This window comes from Macaca fascicularis, chromosome 7 (assembly GCF_037993035.2).
Source record: "Macaca fascicularis isolate 582-1 chromosome 7, T2T-MFA8v1.1".
NCBI classification, from domain to species: Eukaryota; Metazoa; Chordata; class Mammalia; order Primates; family Cercopithecidae; genus Macaca; species Macaca fascicularis.
In genome coordinates this window covers 16,557,803-16,578,655 of record NC_088381.1, presented here as the reverse complement: position 1 = coordinate 16,578,655, position 20,853 = coordinate 16,557,803, and the positions used below count along the sequence as shown (strand labels likewise).

The following is a 20,853-nucleotide window of genomic DNA, read 5'->3' as shown; positions in this document are numbered from 1 at the left end:
GGTGGCTCTGGGCCCGCTGTTCACCTGGGCTTCTGGCTTGCTTACGGTCCTACCTATTTAGACTTGTTCCTCGGGTCTGGGGTGGTGCATGGTTGGTTTCTGGCTGCCTTCAGTGCTGACCTCGAAAGGGAAGGCCCGGGACCAGGCGTGGTGGCTCATACCTCTAATCCCAAAGCACTGAGAGGCCAAGGTGGGAGGATGGTTCGAATCCAGGAACTTGAGACCAGTCTAGGCAACATAATGAGACCCCGTTGCTGCAAAGAAAAAGGGAAGGCGTGGAGCCTTGGGCTTGTCCCTGGGCCTGGCAGGCTCTCCTCCAGTGGGTGGAGGCAGCAGCAAGCCTCCTCTACTCTCAAATCCTGTGGATCCCTTTTAATAGAGGAGGAAAGAGGGGTGGAGGGGCGGACGGAGAAGTGATGATAATGGGGCATGAGCACTCCCCGAGCCCTTCACTAGGGTTTCAGGGTACAGTTGATGCCTTGGGAGAACTGGAAACTCCTGATTTGGGAGAGTGATGGTATTGGCTGGGAGTGACTGTCATACATTCTGAACTCTGATGCCCCTTCCGAGACCCCTGGGATGCCAGGCTCTTCCCAGGGAATAGCACTGACAGCTACGCTTCTTCAACAGAAAGGCCACAGAGGGGACACGTTCCCGTTTGTCCCTGGCCACTAGGAAGTATCTCCACGAGAAACAGGTTATGAATGATCCATCTTCTTTCCAATGGGGTACTGTGGGAGCCCTAACGAGAGGTGCTAATGCTCTTCCAACCCCAGGAGCTGTCTTTTTCCCTGTCTCCCTCCCGATCCTCCAAACAGTCAGCCTCCACAGGTGGCACTGGCAGGGAGGCCCCAAGCCAGGTGGTTGGCCGACTTCCGACCTACCTTGTGCCTCAGATCCCCCACCGCCCCGCCCCGGCTTGATGTCAGGAGAACGCTCAGGAATGGACCTTTCGGGTGAGGGGGAGAGGAAAGAGACCGATTTCCTCGAGAGAGGTGGGGCAGGGGAGCAGCTGAGAGAAAGCTGCGCCGTCTGGAAAGGAAGCCAGAAAGGAAGACAGAGTCTCTTTGAACTTTTCCCACCAAGCTGACAGGAAAATTGCAAAAACATCATTGGACTGGATCAGGATGCGAAGGGAGCAGCCAGGAAAGTGCGGCCTCTTTGAAGGCTTCCTGCTCTGCGCGAGGCGTGGGTCCTGGAGGGGTCCGCCAGCTGGAGTGTGGAGTGCGGAGCAGGACTCGACGCCCGACCGACCGACTGACAGCCACACAGGAGCAGGCTGTGTTTGGTTGTGTTCCCAGTGGTCCCCAGGGCCGAATGGGAATGTAAGGAGATGCTGTTGAGCTGGCCAGGGACAGGAGGCTTGAAGCGAGGCACGCAGGCAGGCACTCCTGACAAGAACAAGCAGGAGTTACACAAGGGCGAAGGCCTCCTCCTATTGGAGAGATGACACTGGTGAGGCCTGGGGACAGCTCCGAGGGCTGGGGAAGGTCAGCGTTGGCTTCAGACAGGGGTATGAGCAGACCTGGCTACTTATCCTGTGGGGCTCAGTGCAAAGTGAAAGTACGGGCCCCTTGTTAAAAACTTATGAAGCATTTGCTGGGTGTGGTGGCACGTGCCTGTAATCCCAGCATTTTGGGAGGCCGAGGTAGGAGGAACACTTGAGCCCAGGAGTTCAAGACCAGCCTGGGCAACATAGTGAGAGCCTGTCTTTACAAAAAATAAAAAATTAGGTCAGGCACAGTAGCACGTGCCTGTAGTGCCAGCTACTCAGGAGGCCGAAGTGGGAGGATCACTTGATCCCAGGAAGCAGAGGTTGCAGTGAGCCAAGATGGCACCACTGCACTCCAGCCTGGGTGACAGAGCAAGACCCTGTCTCAAAAAAATTAATAAAATAAATAAAAAATTAGCGGGCGTGGTGGTACATGCCTGTGAGTTCCAGCTACTAGGGAGGCTGAGGTGGGAGGATAGCCTGAACCCAGGAGGTAGAGGCTGCAGTGAGCCAAGAACATGCCACAGCACTCCAGCCTGGGTGATAGAGCAAGACCCTGTCTCAAAAAAGACATCTATGTATTTATGGTGGCAACAGAGTTTTAAACCAAATGCAAGGCCCTTCTAAGCACCAGACCCTGTGCTGCTGACTGCCCAGGTCAAGGTGTGAGGTTATCCGGTATGAAGGGTCTCCAGCCTACTTCATGAAAGGCCACCAGAAGGATGAGTCCAGATGAAGGCCAGGGGAAACAAAACAGACAGACAAAACTCAGACTCCTTGAGGAGTCTTTGGATTTTAAAAAATATTGGGGAAGAATAAAGAGTCTCCATTAACAGCGTGTTTCTAACTTTTAAACAGACCCTCATATCTCTGGAACCATATAACAAAGGTGACAATTTTATGAGCCAAGTTATGCATAGCACATTTTATGTGCCTAAACGACCTAAGTGATTTGTGTAGGTCCTTCAAGGACAATAAAAAAGTAAGTATAGTAGAGGAAAAGATTTGAATGTATTTATATTTCGCCACCAAATGTCAATATTTCTTTTTGAAAAATTCATCCCTCCCACCATCCCTCTTATCTGTTCAAAATGTCTGGACATTTCACATCCCTAGTCTAGGCCAGTTTTTAATTTTAATTGTTTTCATTTTTGAGACAGGGTCTTGCTCTGTTGCCCAGGCTGGAGTGCAGCAGCTCAGTCTCGGCTCATTGCAACCTCTACCTCCCAGACTCAAGCGACCATCCCACCTCAGCCTCTCGAGTAGCCTGGTCTACAGGCGTGCACTGCCATTAGCCCAGCTACTTTTTGAAATGCTTGTAAATACGGGGTCTCCTTATATTGTCCAGGCTGGTCTTGAACTCCGGGGCTCAAGTGATCCTCCAGCCTTGGCCTCCTAAGATGTTAGGATTACAGGAGTGAGCCACCACGCCTGGCTCCAGGCCAGTTGTGTTTGTCACCTGACACTGTGTCCTCTTTCAGTTTGGAGACCACAACGCCACAGGGTTGTTGGGTTAGTGTCCTTTGGTGGACCACACATTTACCCGGCCCCCCAAGCCCCACCCCACCCTACTAGTCAGTCAGTTGGTATTATACACGTATAGAACAGAGCTCACAAAAAAGTAAAGATCCGAGAGCTTCCGGAGGGGGACAAGGGAAACTGAGGGCAGGCGCAGAAGCTAGTGCCAAGGTGAGAGCCCCAGCTGCCGTTCCTCTGCTCTCCCGCATTTCCAGTGCCTCCTCACCCTTGTGTCAGCTTCCTGCCCGCGGAAGCCGGGTTGGGTGGGGATCACCCCTGCCTACTGGGATGGGCGCCGGCTTCATCTGCAGGGATTATCAGGCCTGGTGGAGCTGGCTCCAGCAGCCACAGCCTTCAGGGCCTGACCTCCCCTGCTCTCCACCTGTGACCTCAGAGAGCAGGGGCTGTCACTCTGGGTATGTGGCCTGGTGTTTTCTCTCCTCTGTGGGGTTTTCTGGACCTCTCGGGGGAGAGAGATACTGACCATCCCCTAAAATGTGGAGACTCTGCCCAGTGGAATGATCTGTCTGCCAGCGGTCAAGCCAAAGAAACCTTTGCTCAGCCAGACTGTGGGTCCGTGGAGCTCCTCAGCTCCAAATGGAGCCGTTGCCTGCCCTGAGGACGTTATGCCACAGCCCGTCGCCCAGGGGACAGGGACCCAGAGAGCCTGGGAGGAGCAGTGAACCCACAAAGCAAGAAATGTCCTTTCCCCCAGGCCAGCCCCCCTTGCAGAGCCTGACTAGAACAGCTTCTCAGCAGGGACGCAGCGAGCCCTCAGGTGGTCCCTGCCACCTGCCAACCCCCCTGCAGGGTGGAGCTGCTGAGCCAGAGCAGAGCCCAGGCCCACGAAGCTTTCCGAGGCACAGGGAAAGAAAGGCCCTGTCCTCCATCTGGACACCAGAAATGAGGCTTGCTTCACCTGCTCTTCCTGCTGACCAGCACCAGCCGACTCAGTAGCCTCCCTCTGTCCTGGAGGGGCCGGAGGGGGCGGCGGTCACAGACGCATCCCCCAGCCCAACCCTCAGCCTCCCCACTACCCCACCCCTGCTCCGCACCCAGTCTGTGGGGCCACAGCGCAGCCTCAGAGGCAGCCTGGGACAGGAAGAGGCCTGACCAGGGACAGTCCCCTGGGGAGGACCAGAAGTCAGGGCCCGGGGGCTGAGTGCCTGACAAGAGGCCCTGCCACACTGGCAGCAAAGGCGGTGGCAGGGAGCGCAGCCGCGGTGGCAGCCGGCGCCCAGGGCAGGCCTCGTGCCCTTGTGGCCAGGGTGACTGAATCTGCCAGCTGTGGGGCCCGTTCGTGCCAAGTCTGCCCTGGCTCCGTCTGGTCGTAATCGATGCTGGCGCCAGGCCAGGCCCCCTGCCAGCTCCGGTCACACTCGGCTAACGAAAGAGGCCCAGCCCATTAACTCCTTGCCAAGGCCCATTGTCTGGGTCCCTGCCCAGTGGTTTATTTACTCCAGGGCTGGCCGGGCCAGGGCTGGGAGGTGACAGCGGGGTGGACTGCTGGGGCAGTGGAGTGGGGGTGGGGAGGGCTAGGGAGGCTTAGGCCTGAGGAGGGGGCTGAGAGCAGGAGTGGGGCAGGCAGGATGGTGGTTTCCAGAGCCCAAGGGCAGCCCACGCTGTGAGGGTTTTTTGTGTTGTGTGTGTGTGTGTGTGTGTGTGTGTGTGTGTGTGTGTGTTTTGCTACATCAAAGATTCCCTGTATAGGCAGATGCACCTCCAGAGGCCCACCCGATACCTCAGGGGTGAGAGAGGGCACAGGAGAAACAAGACCTTAACTCCCCAGACAGCTGCCTTCAAAGCCCCTTAAATGATTTTTACATGACCTCCCCTCTTGTATGTAAGTTGGCATTTGAAATTTTCCATCACAAATTTGTATAGTTCCAAAGGATATCCTTTTAAGCACTTTATGAATATTTTTTCACTTTCTATATGCCTTTATTATATTTTATAGTCAAGAAAATTCAAAGAAAAATGAATATTGACATTTTCAAACAAAAATTGTATCTTTCTTGTAAATGTCCAGTGGAATCTGAATGTCAGAGCAATTCTGTGTCCAACATTATCCATTTAAAAAAATAGGAGAACAAACTCTAATTAAACAGCTTAGAAGTTTACATTATTCTGTTCTCTCCAAGAACTTGTATTTCCTTTCTACTCCTGTTACAGATTTTATGCTAATGTAAGGTTTTTTATTTTTATTTTTGATAGGGTTTTGCTGTGTCGCTCATGCTGGAGTGCAGTGGTGTCATCCTGATTCACTGCAGTGGTGTCATCATGATTCACTGCAGCCTCGACCTTCTGGGCTCAGGTGATTCCCCCACCTCAGCCTTCTGAGCAGCTGGAACTATAGGCCTGTACCACTATGCTGGGCTAATTTTTGTATTGTTTGTAGAAACACAGTTTCACCATATTGCCCAGGCTGGTCTGGTCTCCAATTCCTAGGCTCAAATGATCCGCCCACCTCGGCCTCCTGAAGTGTTGAGATTACAGGTGTGAGCCACAGCACCCAGCCTGTATTTATTTTTTATGCTTGAAAATCTTTTATTGGCTAGGCATGGTGGCTCACGCCTGTAATCCCAGCACTTTGGGAGGCCGAGGTGAGCAGATCACAGGGTCAAGAGATCAAGACCATCCTGGCCAACATGGTGAAACCCGGTCTCCACTAAAAATTCAAAAATTAGCTAGGCGTAGTGGCACACGCCTGTAGTCCCAGCTACTCAGGAAGCTGAGGCAGGAGAATCGCTTGAACCCAGGAGGCAGAGATTTCAGTGAGCCGAAATTGCGCCACTGCACTCCAGCCCGGGTGACAGAGCGAGACTCTGTCTCAAAAAAAAAAAAATTCCTCTGTTCCCAAAGCTGAGCATTAATTTTTGTTATGATTTTAGTGTTAGAATAGTTTATACCCAATTGATCAGAGCAATGTAAATAATTATGAAATGTGATAAACAACTATTAAACATAAAAGGTAAATTTTTATTGGAAATGCATCTCTTTTTTTTTTTTTTGAGATGGAGTTGTTACCCAGGCTGGAGTGCAATACACCATCTCCGCTCTCCGCAACCTCCGCCTCCCAGGTTCAAGCGATTCTCCTGCCTCAGCCTCCCCAGTAGCTGGGATTATAGGCGTGTGCCACCACGTCCGGCTAATTTTGTATTTTTAGTAGAGACAGGGCTTCTCCATGTTGGTCAGGCTGGTCTCGAACTCTTAACCTTAGTTGATCTGCTTGCCTTGGCCTCCCAAAGTGCTGGGATTATAGGCGTGAGCCACCGCGCCCAGCTGGAAATGCATCTCTTAATAAAATTGTTGGGGGCTGAGACAGGTTTCCTTCTCAATTAGTGTATGTATATGTGGATGACTTATTGCTAGACCCACACAAGGTTCAACATGAATTTTATTCCCATGTTTAGTTTTTTGTAGGTTTAAACATGGAGAAACACCGTCCACGTAAATAAATAAATGGAAGCCAATGAGTTTGTTATGAGAATGTCATTCAATTCTTTGAACTTCTTCCAAGTTATATGCCTAATAACATTATTATCAAAATGTTTTTTATGATCCGCTGACAATTTGATTAGTGCCTCTTTCAATTTTGCTGAAAGCAGAGCTGGAAGCCACTTGACTTGCAGAAAGACTTTGCTCCTCTGTCACTTGACCCCCAGGAGTCACTTTGTTTGATGACTTGGAGATTTCTACCCCTAGGGCAGTGCCCCAGAGTGGGGGGTCCCACGGGTGAGAGGGGCAGCTTTCTCTTGTAAGTCTGCCTTCCCCAGCAAATGGGGAAGGGGATGCCTTGTCTTAGATGCCTTTTTAGGAAGATTGCTTTTAGGAAAAAGAGCATAGAAAAACTGAGGATCAGAAAATGGATTCTCCTCAAACTATCTTGATTCACAAACCCCTTTGGGCACCCCTGGTGGTATGTCACAATCTTATGAGTAAGAGACTGGAAGTGTACCTGGGGGCCAGAACATAAGTTTTGACTCCTGTGCTAGGAGTGAGCTAAAAAATGGATATGATTCAAATACGTAGATGCCTGTGGCCAATATTCCAGTTCTTCACAGTCCTCAGAATGCCCTGGCAGTGCTAACCTCCCTTTAGCCCAGGCCTCCTCAAGCTCAGACCTGCAACTTCTTCATTCTTACTGGGTATTGAGGGTTCCCTGAACTGAAGGAAGAAAGTGACTGGAGGCTGGGAAAGACCCGGTTCGGCAGAGTTAGAAACATCATTCTATCTCAGGGTTCTAGGCAAGTGATCTCCACATAATCAGCAACAGATGGACAGGCAGCACCTCCAAATATTTGTGTCCTTGTCAATCATATTTATGTGTGACTGTCAATCCATATGTCATGTGTATTGAGATTTACTTTAGATTTTTTTTCTTTTTTCTTTTTTTGAGACGGAGTCTTGCTCTGTTGCCCAGGCTGGGTGCAGTGGCGCCATCTCGGCTCCCTGCACTTCTGCCTCCTGGGTTCAAGTGATGCTCATGCCTCAGCCTCCCAAGTAGCTGGGACTACAGGCATGCACCACCATGCCTGAATAACTTTTGGTAGAGACAGGGTTTCACCACATTGGCCAGTCTGGTCTCGAACTCCTGACCTCAAGTGATCCATGCACCTCAGCGTCCCAAAGTGCTGGGATTACAGGTGTGAGCCACCATGCCCAGCCTGTATTCCCTACTCTTAATAGATTATCTTGTAAACCTTTTTTGTAGCCCATTTCTGTAGACTCAAGAGCTTTCATTCAAGGTCATTTTTAAAGCCCCAGTGGATGTGTGAAAGGGCGGTAATGGATGTCACTGACCTCTGTTCTGGCCTTGGCAAAAGCATGTGATCTTCCAGTGTTTACTAAGATTATGTGCCAGACACTGTGCTGGGCCCTAAGAATGTAAAAAGACACAATCTTTTGTTGTATCACAATGTGAGTGTAGTTAATACTACTGACCTGGACTCTTAACAGTGGTGAAGGTGGTAGATCTTATGTGTTTTTGTCCAGAATGTTTTTTTTTTTTTTTTTTTTTTTTTTTTTTTTTTTTAAGACACCATCTCTGCCCTTAAGGAGGTTGTGGCATAGTGGAGGAAACAGAGAATCCACTAATTCATTTACCTGGGAACTTTTAATTAATAGAGTGCCAATCATATTCTAGACTGGTGCAGGTGCTGAGGATAAGCCTAGAAGCAAACCAGGCACAATCAGCCTCTTATGGAGCTTACTGTCCGTGGCCAGGTAGGAAATGTGCACCTGCCCTGCCCAGTACAGAAACTAAAATTAAATTAATTATGATTAAATACAATTTAACATAGTCTCTGCAGCCACAGTTTAAGTGCTCAGAAGCCACAGGCAGCTAGTGCCACTATAGAGGACAGCACAGCTAGAGAAGTTTTCCAACACTGCAGACAGCTCTTAGCATGGTCAGTGTGCAGATGGATGAGCCAGATCGTCAAGTGGGGGCCTTGCCAGTCTCTCCAGTGCCTTTGTGCCAGTTTCAAAAGGTTTTCTCTCTGGGCAGGTGCAACTCCTTGCCAAGGATGAAGCTTGTGGAGCAGGATATGGTTCCGGGCCTAAGAGAAGTCAAGGTGTAGAGAACAGGAGATGCAGATCACCACGTGGTCACCAGGTCCCTGGAGTAAAGGACTCCAGACTCTGAAGCTGTATGATCTCATCTCCCACGACACACTCCCACAGTGCACCACGTGCGCTGCTCATGCTGTTCTCCCAGTCTCGTTCCTTTTCCCATCTCTGCGCCTCCCAAATTCCCCTCAAGGCCCAGGTGAAATTCCACCTTTTTCCTCCTCAAAGCCTTCCCTGAACCGTTTGTGAGGCAGACTGACATTTACTGAGCATAGTATTTGTACTACAGTATTTGTGTTATTGGTGGGAGTCTGGTGAGGCTGCAAGATGAAAAGGCCCTTAGACTTTCACTGTGGGTGGTTCTAACTCCCTGTCCTAAATTTGGGCCTTCACAGCCAAGTACACGCATCGCCAGTGCACATCCCCCAGGTGAAGAAAGGCTCTAGAACTCTGCACACTTCCCCTTCCCACCCCACGACTTCTGGCAAGCAGTGCCTTACATATCTTTGTCCCCACTTTTTTCCTCACTAAAAGATACCCAAAAAGGATTCTTGCCTCAATGATCCAACATGAGAAGTAGTGAGACCAACTCTTACCAGCTGACAATGACTTAATCATCTTCAGAGATTCTCAAAAGAAGCCGGAATGTAAAGAGCCGCTCAGCTGGTATTGTTCTCAAAGAAGACTTAAATGGAGACAGTTCTCACTCTTCATCTGCGTCAGAAAATCCACTTCCTCTGGGTGAGTTTCAGAAGGGGTAAATGTTGTTGCTCAAATTCCAGAGTGATGAAGATGTGTCAACAAAATGCTTCCTGTGGATCTCTGGCCAGCTGCCTCTTCAGCCCTGTAGACCCCCTCGCTGAGCCTGCGCCCTGCCTAGAGTTAGGCTGCCGTTTCCTATCCTGTTTTCACAGATGGGGCCTTGGCCAGTCAGCCTGAGGAACTGTCCCTGTGCTGATGCTGGGGGTGCAACCCAATGAGAAGAGGACTGGCTTTGAAGTCGGGCCTGGGTTCAAATCCTGATTCTGCTACAGTCAGCCAAGTGACCCTAGGCAAATAACTGAAGACTTCTGAGCCATTGCCGTGTTTGTAAAATGGATGGTAATACCTGCATCACAAGATTGCTGAGGGACCTCAATGATAATACATTTCCAATGTATGATTTAGGGCTAAGATCCTGGCCCTGCCACTTATAAGCTATGGAGTGTTAGGCAAGTTACTTAGATGTTCTATGTGTCACCTCCTCCCTAAAGCGTGAAAATAGTAGAGGCTAATTTCTAGGGCCATTGTGAGGATTACTGAATGCCTGACTCATGATGAATGCTCAGTGAATATTGGCCTCCAGCAACTGGGGTAAGCAAGGTAGTTATAGTCCCTGCCCAGAGGGCCAGGGAGAGTCACACATTTGCTATGGGTGAAGCCTGGATGAGAACCCAGCTCCCTGCATCCTAGTCCCAGGCTGCAAATCAAGCCTCTGGCCACAGCCTCCTTCTGGCTGGCTCCCTGGGCTCACTTCCAGGCCCATGGAGCTGCTGAATAGCGGACAGCCCATCCCAGGAGCCAGGCTGCTGGCTTCGCTCCCTTCCAGAGGGCCTGGGAAGCCTCTTCATGTCAGTCTGTGGCTTTGTCACTTGCCCCTGATGGAGTCTGCCCTCTCTGTGGGCAGTTTCCTCTCCCTACTCATGGCTGATGTTCACTTCCATGCCCAAAGGAGTGTCAGCCTGCCCACTTGGCTGCTTAGGATCAGAGTGGCATGGGACAGTGCAAGCAGCATTTTGGAGCCATTGAGGAGGAAGAGGGCAGGCCTTGGCTATGCCTCTCAGTGATGCTGACAGAAGGAGGGTGGTTAATACAAAGCCAGGGCTTAGCTACAAGTTGGGAGGGCTGAGGACACAGGAGCTAGAAGAAGTCAAGGAAAGGAGGAGACAGAGGCTCGGATTTGCAGAGCTAAAAGAGACCTCCTCTCCTCTCCATTTTGTAGATAAGGAAAATCATGCTCATTTTGCCCAATGTTACATCATGGTTTGTAGGAAAGATTGGGATGACAATCCAGTCTCTGGAGTGCGTGCTTGACTTTCCTTCCAGTGCCCAAAGCTGCCCTCTCCTCCCACCCCGAACACTCAGTGTCTGGCAAGTCCCCTCCAACGCCAACATCACTGCCTCACTGTGGTCCACGGCCCATGGGCCCTGGCTGGAGGAGGAGCCGGCATGAGCAGGAGTACCCACCTACCCGAGAGAGACCTTCAGGAGAGCCCATGATGCCCTGTGGCCTTGTGTCCCTAGACACCTCCAGAAGCCTGACACTCTTGGTCATCCTTCATCCCCAAGACTTTCACCCCCATATAGCTCTGTTCCCCTAATTTGACCCAATCCCCCAGATTCTTTCACTCTGCTCTAGGGAACTTGTGGTTTGTCATCAGCAAAATCTCCCCATACTCTTGACTTTCCCTTTGAACATTCCTTTAACCGTCCTGTTCTACTGGAAACCTGCCTGACCCCCAGACACAGCTTCCTTGCAGCCACCTCCTGTCTTGGATCTTTTTTCTTCTTCCACATCCCTCACACCAGTATGCCTGGAGGCGGCGAGTTGTTCTCCTTGCTTTCATGGCCACCTGTAGGTTTCTCCCCCTTCCTCCTCACCCTGAGTCTGCATGAGGGACTCCTTTGCAGCTATGCCATCAGACCAGACCAGCCGCCATCCCTTCTAGTATTTACCATACTCTAGGCCACTCCTGCTCATTCACAGATTTTAGTACCTGGTCCATGGTCTTCCTCTCCACCACCACTCCTCCATGCTTTTCCTAGACCTTAACATTCATTCTTTTGTCCAGCACATGTTTCTGAGCACGTAATATGTGCCAGGTACTGTTCTTAGAATAGAGTTTATAGGTGTAGACCAGAGAGAAAATGTCCCTGCCCTCAGATGCTTACATTCTGATGGCAGCAAGGATAATTAACCAATGAACCAGTCCTATGTAAAATAATGTTAGGCAGAGGGGCCATGAAAGGAAAAGGCAGATGAAGGGGTAGTGGCAGGATGGGGGAGCTGTTTAAGAGATGGTGGACAAGGAAGATCGTCCATGTAGATGTCCACCCAGCACCTCCCACTCTTGGTCTTTGGCCTCCTCACTCTCCACCTCTCGTTCTGCTGCCTCTGCCTTCCACTCCCATGGCAAGGGTTTTGCCTTAGCACTTCTGAACCCCCTGCTCCCTGACCACCCTTCCTGGGCTCTCAGCTCATCTACTCTATTACCTCCATTCAATGATGTGTCCCCTGTGGAAACTCTCCGCCTTTGAACTCGTCCTCTTTCACTGCCTTCAACCCCCTTCTCCAGCTGGATTCTGTAGGTCCTGACAAGAATCACCCATTTGCGGAAGCCCCCTCCTCTCTTGCTCCTTTGCCTGCAATTGGAATCTCCTGACACAGCCTCCACCCTGCTTAAACCCAACACCCCGCACCTGCACTGAGTAGCCAAGCATTGCTGAGGAAACTCACAGTCATCCTGAGTAGCCGCACTGGACGCTTCTGACCACAAACTTCAAGTGAGCACTCAGCTTGCCCAGTCATCCTACTATATTTCTCTATTAAATTCACTGCACCACTCTCCAGATGAGTGTTTCACATCTTCTCTAACCCTCAACACCTTCCCTTAGCTTCTCGCTGTTAAAGATCTTGCTTCTTATTTTGCTGAGAAACTAAATGCCATCAGCTGGAATGTACCTGCCTCTCACTGTCAGATCTCCCAAGGTGCCTGCATCTGCGCCCACTGGTGCCTTTCTTTCTCACAATGGATGCATGCATGGATGGATAGATGGATGGATGGGTGGATGGATGGATGGGTGGATAGATGGATGGATGGACGGACAGATGGATGGATGGATGGATGGATGGGTGGATGAGTGGACAGATGGACGGACAAACAGACGGATGGATGGACAGACAGATGGATGGATGGATATATGGACGGATGGATAGAGGGATGGCCTCCTCTTGCATTCCTGGCCAATCCCTTCATTTTGTGCACCACATCCCTTCACTTGCTCAAGACTTTGCCTGAAATCATCTTTCTCCCTCCTGCACTATCCAGCTCCTTCTCTCTACCAGACCATTCCCTTCAGCACATAAACGCACTATGATCACTCTCATTTTCAAAACAAACTCTTCCTTGACCCTAAACCCTCTTCAGCTTCTGCTCCACTTCCTCCTCCCTTTTACGCACTCCTCCTTGAACTGGTTGTCCCTGCTGGCTACCTCTCCGAATCCTCACCTCCACTCCCTCTTAGCCTGCACCAGCCAAGCTTTTGTTTCTGTCACTCCACTGAAATTGCCCTTGTCCAAGTCACCAGTGACCTCCTATTGGCGCATCCAAAAGGTCTGTCTCCTAGTCTCACCTCCTCAATTTCTCAGTAGCGTTTGCACAGTAGGGCACTCGCTCCTCCTTGCAACGCTATCTTTTCATGGAGTCCAGGACTCCACACTGGTCTGGCTTCCTCCTACCCCGATGGCAGCTCTTTCTCTGCCTCCTTCGCTGGCACCTCCTCTTCTTGATCTCTAAATGTGAGCGTGGTGTGGGGACTTTTTTCTTGTTTACAGTCTCTGCTGGTTAGATGGTTAGATTCCATCTAGGCCTGTGCCTTTAAATGTCCTCTAGAGGTTGGGATCTTTGAGAGGCAACATGGAAGCGAGTGGAGAAGCTTGCTGGGGTGTGAACCCCTGCTCTGCCCCTGGTGTGATGTTGTTGCTGTTAAATTCTTCACGTAGGATCGGGTCTTACATGGGGCCTGAGACAAAGGCTTAAGCATGAGTAGTTTATTTGGGAACATGATCCCAGGGAGCAGGGTGAGGCGGAGGAGGAAAGAAACAGAGAAAGCGGGGAGTCAATGTGGGAGTGTTCTCTACGTGAACACCACTCAGTCTTTCAGTGAAGCTTTGTGAAATGTACTTCAGAACCCACTGGAAGAAGGAGCACAGTTATCCATTGGCTCCTCTCGAGTCATCCCACGGAACGTTAGCTCCCCTTCACTTCTGGCCGGCTCATGTGTCAATGCCAAGCAGGTTCCACGGGTATCCCCCCATCATGGTGTCAGGCGAGAGGCATGTGGAAAGGCCCTGTCAGGCCGCATTTACACGGCGCTGGTCAAGACCTGTGCAAAACTGGTCACTGGGGCAATGGCTGGAACAAGAGGTCAGGCTGCGGGCATTTGAAGTGGCACATAGGATTCGCCCCGTATGGACAGGAATAGCTACAGCTCTCGCCTCAGAGGTTACTGAGAAGACTAAATGATTTAATGTATGTGTTTGGAGGAGTGTCCGGCTCTTGGCAGTGATCATCTACATGGTGGTGACCCTGCCCTGACGTCCCCTCTGCCTAGCAGACACCTCGGAGGCCTGTCATGTCCAAAACAGCTCATATGCCCCATCCCTCCCGTTGTCCAACTATTCCTCCAGTCTTTTTACTACAGTTAAATGGCTAAGATTCATCTCTCTCTCTCCCACCCCCCACATCCAATTAATTATCAAACTCTAGCTTCAGAAAATACCCCAGTCTGGCCTTCTCATTAATCCTCATTGCAAAGCGACTGACCCAGGCCAAGTCACTATTGCTTCTTGCCTGGTCCACAGCACTAGCTTCCCGACCATCTCCTGCCCCCACTCTCCCCTCCCTACAGTTTGTTCTCCCACAACAGCCTGAGGGAGGATGTTACTGCTGATTAAATCACCCTCTAACAGCTTCCTATTATCCTTTTTATATTTTTAATTTTTAAAATCCTTTTTAAAAAAATAACAACGCTGGGCATAGTGGCTCATGCCTATAATCCTAGCACTTTGAGAAGCCAAGGCAGGAGCATCACTCAAGCCTAGGAGTTTGGGGCTAGCCTGGGCAACATAGCAAGACCCCTGCTTCTACAAAAACAAACAAACAAACAAACAAACAAAAAAACCTTTAAAATTAGCTGGGTACAGTAGTGCTTGCACCTATAGTTCCAGTTACTTAGGAGGTTGAGGTAGGAGGATCACTTGAGCCTGGGAGGTCAAGGCTGCAGTGAGCTGTGACTGTGTCATGTCACTGCACTCCAGCCTAGGTGACAGAGCAAGATCCTGTCTCAAAATAAATAAATGAATCAATAAATAAAGCAGCTTTATTGAGATGTAATTCCCATATCATATAATTCACCCACTGAAAGCATACAATTCAATGGTTTTTTTTTTTTTTTTTTTTAGTCTATTTGCAGGGTTGTGCAAGCATCACCACAATCAATTTTAGAACATTTTAATCATCCTTCAAACGAAACCCAGCACCCATTATTAGTCACTCCTCATTTCCTCCCAATCTCCCCAGCCCCAGCCAACCAAGAATCTGCTTTCTGTCTCTCTGGGTTTGTTTATTTTGGATATTTTGTAGAAATGGAAAAATGCAATATGTGGTTTTTCTGACCAGTTTCTTTTTCTCATTATTCTTAAGATAAACCTCAAACTCCCTGCCATGGCCTTCCAGGCTCTCCATGGTCCAGCACCCCCCGGGCTCCCAGCTTTGCTGTCCCTGTCCCAATTCCTCCCATGTCACTCACTGTCTTGAGCAGGCCCCTCTCCTCTCCTTCCCCTCAGGACCTTGACCCTTGCTTGTCCCTTTGCTGGAACTTTTCTTCCCAGATCTATGAATTGGATTCTGCTCAAACGTTACCTCCTCAGAGAAGACTTTCCTCTTCTCCACCCTCCTCCACCTCTCCCTGTGTCTCTTCCCCTGACTACTGGAAATGCGTATGTATTTGCTGGACATTGTGGTCTGCACTTTTATATGCCACCTGCTATGTTCTGAATGCTTGTGCCCCCCACAGTTCACATGTTGAAATCTTCACCCATGAGGTGATGCTGTTTGGGAGGTGCTTAGGTCACGGGGGTGGGGCCCGCACAAGGGCGTTAGTGCCCTTACAAAAGAAGCACTGATAAAAATGAAGACACTCAGTCCCCAGTGACACCCTTCCACCAGGTGAGGACAGTGAGAGGTGCGGTCTATGAGCCAGGAAACAGGCTCTCACCAGACACCGAATCTGATGGCACCTCAATCTTGGACTTCCCACCCTCCAGAACATTGAGAAATAAATTTCTGTTGTTTCTAAGCCACACAGTCTATGGTATTCTGCTATGGCAGCCTGAAGGGACCAAGACACAGCCTCGCACCCCCAGGTACCAACTACACTCTCTTCCCTCAGGCTCTCCTCATAGACTGTCTTCCTAGAATCCCGTGCTCCCCCAGGAGAAAAAAACCCATTTATCAGCTGTAAGGCTTACTGCTCAAACACAAATAAAACATCATGGCCCGAAGGCACTCAGTCCCCAGCCATCTGTGCAGCCTCATAAGCAAAGCTGCAGTCAGTGGCTGCAGCTCTGTGTGCTCCAGGCTTCCGTCTGGGCTTCACCTTCTTCCTACCTTTCTTCTTTAGAGGCCTCATATTGCCTCCTTCCTTTCTATTTAAAAATATTAGCTTATCCCAATACTTTGGGAGGTGGAGGCGGGAGGATTGCTTTAGGCCAGGAGTCAGAGACCCCCCTACCCCGGGCAACATAGTGAGACACTGTCTTTACAAAAAGTGAAAAATTAGTAGGGTGTGGTAGCACAGGGTGTGGTAGCACGTATCTGTAGTCTCAGCTAATCAGGAGGCTGAGGCAGCAGGGTTGCTTGAGCCCAGGAGTTTGAGGCTGCAGTAAGCTATGATCACGCCATTGCACTCCAGCGTGGGTGACAGCGTGAGACCTTGGCTCTAATAAATAAGTAAATAAATACATAAATAAATAGCAGCCTGTTAGGGAAAACAGGAAACAGGTCTTTTCATACGTTGCTGGTGGGGATGAAAGCAGTGCAACCTCTATGGAGGACAATTTGCAATCTCTCTCAATTACAAACCCTTGAACACATCCTACAGATGTACCTGCCCACGTCTGAAAGGACATACATGGCACAGTCTGAGAGCAAAAGATTGGGGACCAGCCACCCAGTACTATCAATAGAAGACTGGTTTAGAACAAGGAACACTTTGCGGCGGTAAGAAAAAATGGGGAACCTTCTCTGTGTGGATATGGGACAATCTCCAGGATGTATGAGCAAGAAAAAGCATGTTTGCAGTAAACAACCTTTGGAATAATGAAGAGGAAAACTAAGAATGTGTATTTACATAAGTAAATCCTGCAAGGACATAACATTTTTTATATCAGAAATTGGGAACTGTTAGGGAAAAATTAGGAGGAAAACTTCTCACTGAGCCATTGATGTCATTTTTGTATTTGAACCGTATGACTGTTACATATTAAAATGTAAAATTTTAAAATATATGAAACAAATTAAAATCCTATTTGGAGGAGTTCTCATTTTCTGAAGATTTTAAAATCTTTCTTCCAAGAAACTGAAAGTGTTCAGTAGTCAGGGTTGGATGCAGATAGTGTCCTCCCTAAGATGTCAGCTGACAGGTGGGGTGTGGCCTCTCAGCTCACCCAGGACAGGGGCCTTGTTTTATTCATCACCGTGTTCCCAACACTGTCACAATGGATGACACACAGCAGGCACTCACTGAATGTCTGGAATGAAATACTAAATAAACGCATTAATAGAAAGATCCCTAACTGAATAACAGAGATATTTCAGTCTCGGTGAAGGGTCCACGCTGATACAAAATTGTCAAAATGGATGACTTGGAGCAAGGAGGAAATAGCAATGCTGTTTAAGTCCCAGATCAGAAGGTAGCACCCCACATAGTGCTGCCGCTGTCCCAACAGCAGATTTCCTGTACTTTTCTTGATACGTGGGGTCTGGATAACAATAATGAGGAAATGCCAAACATAGCGTCATCACAGTGATGAAGCCACAAATAAGCCACTGTGGGCAGATCACCTGCCTCGTGCCCTCTCCCCAGGAGTGCCAAGCTCGTCTTTCATAGGCCTTTGCCTCCACGCACCTGAGGGCAAACTGTGAATTGGCAGTGACTCCCAGCCAGAGCTCTGCGCCCGTGGCCCTGTGGCACTGCTGCAAATGGGCCAAGCACGGTCTGAGTACACAGTGGACTCCTGGCCACGGCCCTGGGTGGTTGGCATCAGTTATATCCTGAAAGGAGCATCAAGCTGTGTGGGAGCCAAGAATGAAGGCTGCTGGGTGCCGCGCCGGCATGCTCCCTCACCTCCTCCAAGCGCTGGCTGCCACCCTGCAGCTGGTCTCCGCCTGAGGTAGAGGAGTGTGGTGCAAACGGTGGCTTCTGCTGGGCCCTGCCTCTCCCTCCTCCCACACCTGACTCAGGGGCTCCTGTAGAGGGGTGTCTCTGTTTCCCCTCAGGCCTCCTTTGCTCAATCGTCCTCTCTCTTCCTGCTCTGGGGTGGGGACTTGTCTCTGAGTGGGGAGTGGGGCTTTTCTGCAGACAGGAGGCCACCAAAGTCCCGAGCCCAAGGCCCCGCGGCCCCGCAGGGAGAGTGCTGAACTGAAGCATTGCCTGGAGCTGGATCTGAGAGAAGCCAGAGCTCTGGGCCCTGTGAGGCTCGTGCCTGCCAGATTCCTGCATCTCCCTCCCTCTTCCCAGGTCCTGGCTCTGGACCCAGTGAGCAGCCCTTTGCCATGACCCTGTGTGCCATCCACCTGTCCCCGGGGGATGTGAGCACTTGCCCGGCAGCCCGGGGCTGGGGACGTGGGCAGGCTGTTAGGATGGTTCAGCCTCTGCTCCAGGCTAATGCTCCTGAAGATGTGTCCCAGCCAGGAAGCTCCTGGCACTTTCTGTCTCATTGTCTCAGCATAAGCAGTATTCAGAGGTGTCCCTGGAACACCTGGCTCAGAGGGCAGCTGGGTATTTGCCCAGGCTCTGTGGCAACCTGCCGTCTTCTGGGATAGCCAGAGGGCTGAGCCTGCCAGAGTGCCAGCACCACGGCTTCAAGGCTGTCTTGACCAGCAGAGGCCTGGTCCGGCCACACCTTACTTCCTCCTGTTCCTCCCGGTCCTTCCCACTCACCTCTACCCTCCACTCACCCTCTCTTTCTGGAGCACTGCGTCTTACCCCAGGGGAATGCCCAGCCCACACCCAGGCCAGTCAGCTTCTTCCAGAAGGCAGCAGAGCCGGAGCAAGCCCAGGGCTGAGGGGCCTCATGACTGATTTCCCTTCTCAGAAACCTCTCTGACCTCCCAAACTGGAATCTCTGCCTTTGGTTTGCAAGCCAGGAATCACAGATGGGTCACTCAACCAGAGCACTCTTGTGGTATGTCCAGGTCAGAGGGCAGCCAGGCCCTCCCATGCCATCCCCAGCAGCTGGACGGAGGGCGAGAAGCCCCTCCTGGCGCCTCAGGCCCTGAGCCTCTCAGGTTCCCTCAAAGGGAGGGGCTCTGCAGAGCCAGCTGCAGCTGTGGGAAACCACACACCGCAGCCTGCAGGTGCAAGGGGCCTGGGGGAAGGGGAGAGGATTAACTGTTTCTTGGGAGCAGGCCTTTTCCATCCCATCCCTTCCCAAATGGGGGCTCCCCCAGGATGTGGCGTAGCATGCCCCGCAGGGGTGTGGGGTGGGAAGCTGGCTGTGGAAGACTCACAGGCCTTGTGATCCAGGGATCCCAGAGACAAACCCCTGCCTCAGAGGCCCTGAAGCCCACAGAGAGAGACCAAGATACTCTCACTGACTCTGGGCGGCTTCAGAGGCCACTGAGAAACCCCGGGCACCGTGTCCCACTTCATGTCTAGTTGCCACTCTCTGGAGAAACTTCCTCCAAGTCATAGGACCTGCCCAGGGGAGGCAGAAGGGAGCTTCATTCTTGGACTGTGCCACTCACCCCATCAGGGGTCTGCCCCCTGAGGATGCGCAGAGTGCTGCCAAGAGGAGCACCGGGCCGGCCTCAGTGGGGGCTGAGCAGGCGGTTCCTTCCCCCTCAGCCTGGGCCTCTGGGTGGTGACCGTGAGTGTGAGTGGGTAAACCCTAGCTCACCGAGGCTGGGACACTGCTCTGGGGTTGTCAAAGGGGCTGGAAGCCATTCAAGGGGAAAGCCTTCACAGGTTCCGAGAATGACTCCTTTCTGCCAGGCTGTCCCCAAAGGCTAGCGGGATGCTCATGCTGCCCGTGTGCCCGCCTGTCACAGGTCCAGGTTGGTCTGACCTCTCATCCCGCCAGTTACCTGCCTCCTGGTGGAGCACCCACCGAGAACAGTGTCCTGACAAGAGACCCAGGGGGCCCCGGGCCCTGTGGGAAGAGGCCAGAATTGCCTTTGTGTGAGTCCTGCTTCAACCCCTAACTTTCTTCTCACTCTCCCACTCTTCCATGAGAATAAGTAACTCATTCCCTTACTCTTCATTTTCCCTAAATGTGAGAAAGGTGACGCTGTCTAGGAGAAAGTGACTGAGTTCACTCTGCACACACGGGCACCAGCTGCTTGTCAGGGTTGGAAGGTAGACACACATTCTTTTCCTGGAGGAGCCACAGGCTGGCAGGGCAGACGTTCACACGCTATTCAGAGGCAGGGCTCTGCAAGGGAAGGCAGTAAGTTCATGGGGCAGAGGAGGAGCCGATGATGATGGAGGTTGTCTGCAGAGCTCACAAATGTTCTATGAAGCACATAGTGCTGGCTGTTTGGAACGAAGCAGAAAGGGGTAAGGCAAAGGGCTCAGGATCAAACTGGGGAGACGGGAATGAGCCACAGTAAGTTGTCTTGACGTCCCCGTGGGGCAGTAGGGGACTATTTCAAAGGGCTTTCAGAATTCAGGGCAGGGTCATTTCCCACGTGGGTAATCAGGGAAGCCTTCTAGAAGGAGGTGGTATTTGAACCGTGGGGAATGTCAGGAGGCTGCACGAGGGAACCTGGCCCTGAGTTGTGGGGACCTTGGTGCCAAAGCCGAGACTGAAGGATGCCTCCTCCTGGATGAACTACCTGGGGGAAAATTAAACTTACTGGAAGAGTGAGAGTCTGCCAAGACACTCAAGCGAGGGAGTGGCGTCTACTGCTTCTCCTCTGCCTGCACTTCCTCGGGAGGCAGCGGTGATTTCTCCTCCCCGTACCCATCAACCTGACCTTCTCCATCTGGCCCACCTTGCCTTTCCATCCTCAGCTCCCACTTCCTTTCCCTAGGAACTGTCCATTACAATCTCTGGTATGACTTTTTTAAAAGCCCATTCAGTCTTTGTCCCCCTTTCCTGGCACAGAGCTTTAAAAACCTTTGGGATCTCCTGAGTGACAGGAATGCCTTTTGTCATTCGTAATGAGCATTTTCATCATACCTGAGGTTATGATAAGAAGGCAACTCAAGGTGGGTCCTTAATTTTA

The 20,853-nt window shown here is 51.0% G+C and overlaps 2 long non-coding RNA genes across 2 annotated transcripts; one reads left to right on the top strand and one right to left on the bottom strand.

Moving 5' to 3' along the window:
• Positions 1–8,107: 8,107 nt before the first annotated feature.
• Positions 8,108–9,279, bottom strand: LOC107130186 (uncharacterized). Its single transcript, XR_001491990.2, has 2 exons — positions 9,178–9,279; positions 8,108–8,571 (listed from the first exon to the last, which is right to left on the bottom strand). It is a non-coding gene; the product is annotated as an uncharacterized lncRNA (long non-coding RNA).
• LOC141407182 (uncharacterized) lies at positions 8,520–16,925 on the top strand. The gene is made up of 2 exons (XR_012414784.1): positions 8,520–9,322; positions 16,505–16,925. It is a non-coding gene; the product is annotated as an uncharacterized lncRNA (long non-coding RNA).
• Positions 16,926–20,853: the final 3,928 nt, after the last annotated feature.